Source organism: Zalophus californianus, chromosome 1, assembly GCF_009762305.2.
Source record: "Zalophus californianus isolate mZalCal1 chromosome 1, mZalCal1.pri.v2, whole genome shotgun sequence".
NCBI lineage: Eukaryota > Metazoa > Chordata > Mammalia > Carnivora > Otariidae > Zalophus > Zalophus californianus.
The window spans coordinates 152,413,362-152,419,373 of NC_045595.1; positions in this window are offsets into that span (position 1 = coordinate 152,413,362).

Below are 6,012 nucleotides of genomic sequence, written 5' to 3' on the forward strand. Positions count from 1 at the left end.
CTGGGCTGCGTCATGCTTCTGTTCTCTTCATCTTCTTGTGCTTGCTCCTTCCCCCCCCATCAATACCGGCTGCAGTGGGGCTGGCCTCTGGGGCTCGCCTGGTTGGGTATAGGATAGGAAGGGATGGAGGCCAGGGCTCAGGAAGCCTTTGATTTGGGAGGAAGATGGGGCCCCCCGGGGGCTGTGACTTGGGAGAGAAGAGGACAGCACTGCTGAGCTTCCTGGGGTGGGGGGCAGGGACATGGGACGATAGTCTCAGGAAGGTAATAAGGGGTGGATACCGGAACACAGAAATATTCAGAGATGGATACTCGGATACAGAAATAATACTGTGTTTGCATGGGTGAATGGACACATAAATAATGTAGATGTGGACGTTCTTCAGCAAGCATTGCGGCACTGTGCCCCAGGCTCTCCCAAGCCATCATTACTACATGACACTTTTAATTGTTCCACTTGAACATGAATGAGTGCCAGCCGATGAGTGTAAATAATGTCCTTCCCAAACAGGGTGAGGAAGGGGAGGGAGGGCTTGGGGATCCCGAGAAAGGCAGCAGTCACCTCCCAAGTAGGGAAGGAGAATTTGAAAGGAAAATACATTTTATAGACAGGACGGGTTTACCTAGGGCTGGCCTGGTTTACCTTTGACTCGGTAGGGACAAGTAAAAGCTGTTTTTTTTGTTGTTGTTGTTTTTCATTTAGCAAAGAAATAATGATGGTTTTCAGCTTTCTGCCCTTGCTCTTCTCTCTCTTTCTGCAGAATCTTGAGCATTCTGCCCCACATTCTCTTAATTATACAGACTGGACTGCTGTGATTGCCAACAGCCCATGCCAGGGATTCCCAGTTTGGAGCTGTGGGTTCCTGGTCGTGGTTGGGAGGGTCAAGGAAAAGAATACTGTGTGCAAGGAATTTGAGGATCCATATTTGAGAATTCAGTTTTTTAGTAAATGGGAACAAAATACAGCTCCTACCATGTAGAAATTCCCCCACGTGTTTTCAGCTACCAACAGGCATCTGCGTTTTTGCGGAAATGTTTTAGAAACCACTGCTCTGTGCCAATTACTGTTCTTCAGGTTTTCTTTCAATGTTTTAGAAACCACTGCTCTGTGCCAATTACTATTCTTCAGGTTTTCTTTCAACCAAGGTAAGTCGTTTCAGTGACTCATCGTGAAACTTCCCAGGGCGGAAGAGAATTTTTTAAGACCTTTGCTTATTGCTCTCGCCCTCCTGCTTCTATTCTCGGCTGGGCAGAGGAGTTTGGCCTCAGAAGAACCAAGTGTTCCTGCCCTGTGTGTTTTCATTGTCAACTGCTACAAAGAGGCCAAGCTTTTTGAGCTTTGTACACAGGCCTCCTGTGATTGTTAAGGATTGTAGGAGCGCAATCTTATTTGGACATCACAAATACGTGAACTGCGTTACTTTACACAGTTTTTATTTTTTTTCTCACCCTGCCACTCAGTTTTATTGTGCTGTGTGGTTTGTGATGTTTTTACACACACTTTATTGATCCTGTTGACTCTTGAGATTAGTAGGGTAGATGAGGAAGTAGAGGTTTTGAACAGTGGGGGCCTTGCCAGAAATCTCACTGCTAGTAAATGGCAGAATCGGGGTACAGACTCAGGTCTTCTGACTTCAAGACCGTGACATCATTTTTGCCATCATCGTTGCTTCTCTGATTTTTTAATTTTTAATTTTTTTTTTGAGGTGGGGGACTTCTTTGATTTTTAAAGGTAGGTTTCCTGAATCTGTATCCCTGTTCTAGCTCCTAGAGAAGTTTGGTATCTTCTGGGATCTAAAAGGTATGTTCCATTCTCATCTGGTCTTGGAACTTTTTTCCAGACTCCTTCCCTGTTTTTCTGCCCCTAGCCCCTTGACTTTCACTCAGGCCCCTATTGGACAGGTGTCCCAAGGGCCCCAAATGCTCTGTGGATGGGCTCTTGGGAGAGATGAAAGATATTTTCCACTAGACTCAAAACCTTCACTTTCTCCATGTTTTGTACATATATACAGTTCCTGCGCAAAGCCATTAACACATCCTCCTAGATGGAGCATATTCAGATATATTTCATAAGTACTTTTTTGCCAGTCACATTCCAAACTTTAAGTCCATCCCTTCGTACCTTAGATATTTAAGCTGTTGCCACCCTCACTGGGGTTAAGTACACTAAGGACCACCTTACACCTGCTGAGAGGGTCCGACAGGTCTCAGAGATATTCACAAAGGAGTGGCTGAGAGTCCCACCCCCAGGGAACAGGACTGTACAGGCAAAGGCTCCATTGTTTCCACTGATGGCTATTTAAGCCGAAAACTCAAAATTGAACCGTGTGTGTGTGTGTGTGTGTGTGTGTGTGTGATTTCAGGCCTTGGAAGAGAGACTGGTGAAGGGTGTGTCATAACAATAATTGAATGCTTGCTCTGCATTAGCCAAATTACCTGTGTGTGTATGAGTTTTTTTTACTTTCCAATAATCCTATAGGCATGTATGTACTACAAAGAAAAAAGTTTCAAGTTATGTAACTTACCAAAGTTGGTAAAAGGAAGAGATAAGTCTTGAACTGAGTCTCTCTCCAATACCTTGTGTCCCCCCACCCTGAATATCACATCGTCAGGAGATGATAAGATTTCTCTGTGAGACCAGCAAGGGCAGAGATCTCATTTGTAGCGAGGACTCTAGAAATAATACACAGAACATGAGATGTATCCGTTAAAATGTCTTATTTTGGTGACCCTAGTACATTCTTCTATGCAGTAGAAGTTTTGCTGAAAAGCTATTACTCAATTATTGTTTGAGGGCCAGTCAATCTAGACCAGTATATTTGGTCCTCAAACTTACTGTAATAAATTGCAGCAACATGACATTAGTTGGCATGTTTCCAAAGACTATGGGCCAAGCAGAGTCTTTCGCTCTAGACTTATAGTATATAACTTCTTATTGGTGTCTCATAGCCTCTTTCCATTCTGATGCACTTGACATATCTTACTGAACTCTCCCAGTCCCCTGTGAGGATAGACCTGTTTTCCTGAAGTAGGTTCCAAGAGGCTAAGTAAATTGCCAAAGTCCTGCAGAGCTGGGATTTGGAGCCAGATATTTGACTCCAGCGCTCATGTTCTTAACCAGCCAACAAATACACCAAGAGAGGAAATAGGGATGGGCAGTTATTTGGAGAGGGGCTGTGCCCTTCAAAGATCCCCCCCCCCCCCGCCCCAGGAACACATCTGCAGTTAAATAAGTTGGGATTATGACTCCCAGTGAGAGAGAACACACCATAGGGAACCATGAGGTGTCTTAGGAAAAGGGAGTTAGAACCTATTCTAGCATCTGGGTTTCGGTTGGGTCATTTGGGGAGGGCCTAAGCAAGCAGGGTGTGCTCTACATTGGACATTGTCGGAAAGCAGAGACAATTCTGAGTGTGAATACATTTTATTCATCTGGACTAGCAGGAGAATAGAGCTGTAATTGGTAAACTCACAGCAGTCACTTCTTTTAGCCAAAAGAGGGTATGTTTGGTATTTCATAGGTGGCACAGTGACCTTATATTTGTGCTTGGACAAAATTAGGAAGTGGACTGACTTTGCCTCATTTGTGTGACCTTATCTGAGTTTGGTATTCTGTGAGATTGTTTACATCCAGTAGGATTGTTTACATCTAATAGCCTAGGTGTGAGTGCAGCCTAGTTTCTGAATGTTGGGGGCTGCTGTTTTCTTTTTTAGCAGGAACTCAGGGTGGAGGCCACTAGAAAGTAGGGCATGATGGCACCCTTTCTCTTTAACGCCAGAATTTGGCTTTTTTTTCTCTGTCAAAGTTCAGTGTGTGTGTGTGTGTGTGTGTGTGTGTGTGTGTGTGTGTGTGTGTGTGTGTGTGTGTGTTTTGGGAGTTGGCTGGGGACTGGGGGGAAGGTTGCTTGGAGGAGGCTTTGGGAACTATGCATTTCTCAGCAATGCTGCCTTTTCCCAAGATGTTTGTGCATCTCATTAGCCGGGGCCACTCAAGCCTTCTAAAAATGTCACACACGAAAGCAAACTCTGTACCTTACAACTAGCCTTCACTGGGTTTCTTTTATGATTCAGCTTCATGCATTGAAGGTGATTAAGGATCTGGGTGTGGTGAAGCAGAAACAACAAAGGAAAGGAAATATTAGATACAGGAGGAGAAAGATACTTGTTCAATCACTAGTGATAAGAAAGCATCTGAGTTTGCAGATCCTCAGGGGCCGCCTGGCTTGTCGGGGATGGGTGGGGCTGGGGTGGGGTGGAGGTTTGAGAGGCGATTGGATTTTCAAAATCAATCATTATTTGTTCTTTCTCTTCTTTATCAGTAGCCAGGAAGTACAGTGCCAATTACTATTCCATTGGCTTAGAATTGGCTGCTTAGAATTGGAGCAGTTTCTGTGTATTCCAGCTCATGTAGGAAAAAAAGTTTTGGGCTTACAAACCTGAGTATTAAGCTGGCTTTCTTCTTTCTTTCTCTTTCTTTTCTTTCTTTTTTTCCCCTTAATTTTTCTTTCTTTCTTTCTTTCTTTCTTTCTTTCTTTCTTTCTTTCTTTCTTTCTTTCTTTCTTTCTTTCTTTCTTTCTTTCTTTCTTTCTTTCTCTTTCTTTCTTTCTTTCTTTCTTTTTCTTTCTTTCTTTCTTTCTTTCTTTCTTTCTTTCTTTCTTTCTTTCTTTCTTTCTTTCTTTCTTTCTTTCTTCTTTCTTTCTTTCTTTCCTTTTCTCTCTCTCTCTCTTTCTTTCTTTCTTTCAAGATTTATGTGTTTATTTTTAGTGGTGGAGAGTGAGAGAGAGAATCTCAAGCAGACTCCCCAACTGAGCCCAGAGGGGCCTCAATCCCAGGACCCCAAGATCACTGCCCAAGCTGAAACCAAGAGCCACTTGCCTAATTGAGCCACCCAGGGGCCCCTGAGCAGTAGGCTTTCTAACATTCCCCGTACACAGCCCACCAGGAACCTGAGTGGCTGCCTGGGAGGAATCAGCCAACCAAGAGACCATGATGATCCATCTGGCATTGCAACCAAGGAAAACCTACCCCAGAGTTAGCCTGACTCATTTTTGGTGTTAGGTAGTAATTGTTCTTTGTGTACCTGATAAGCAGGCCCACGGTCTGTTGGAGAAGTGGCATTTTCTCAGGATGGTTTTGTCTGGGTGGATCTTGAGCCCAGCAACCTGCTAGCTCCCAAGAGCCAGATGCCCCTGCTCTCCTTCCACTCCCTGGCCTAGTGGGGCTGGAGGTGGCTTTGGTGAGGCTGGACTTGGGCCACACCCTGAATGGTGGTTTGAGTCCCACTGTGAGGCCCACTCCCAGTCCCAGAAGCCAGAAGGAAGAACGGGGAAGGCTGGGCTTTCATGGAAGGTGGAGAGGGATGGAAGCAGGAACTAGGCAGAGTGGGAATTGCTCTGAGGTTAAACTGAAGACCTCTGGAGCAGAAAGCACAGGGGTTCTGAATGGCCTGACTCTGCAGAGGAGTCCTCAGGTCTGGGTTTGTCTCAGCTGAAAGGTATGTCCTCCTCAAGTGTTGGTGGCCTGGACATAGTGGGTACCTGAGTTCAGGGCCTTATTTGGTTTTGGGGATAACAAAAACCTGTCCATATTTATAGTGGAATTTGCACCTTCTCTGAAGATGAGGCTGAAGCTCCCCAAGCATCTAGGTGGAGGGGGGACAAGGGGCACTGACTAAAGGCCTGTGTTCTTTCTAGGTACTTCTTGGTAGGGAAGGCAGGAGGTAAGATTTAGAGAGCAGCAGGAGGGCCATCTTGTCCCACGATAGCGCTTCCTGCTCCCACTGCTGCCTTGGATTCCACTAACCAGAGATCAATTTAGTTATCAATGAAAAATCCACAGGGAAGATTAAGAGAGTGGAAACTAGTTGTCCCTCACCCCTTAGTATGAATTAGTCTGCACAAAGCCTTTCCCTTAACCTAGCTGAGATCAAATCACAAGGAGAATGGAATTTTGTGGGTAGACAGAGTCTTGGGGCATGCACAAAGCCCTAGAAGGGAAGTCAGAAGTGGATCTG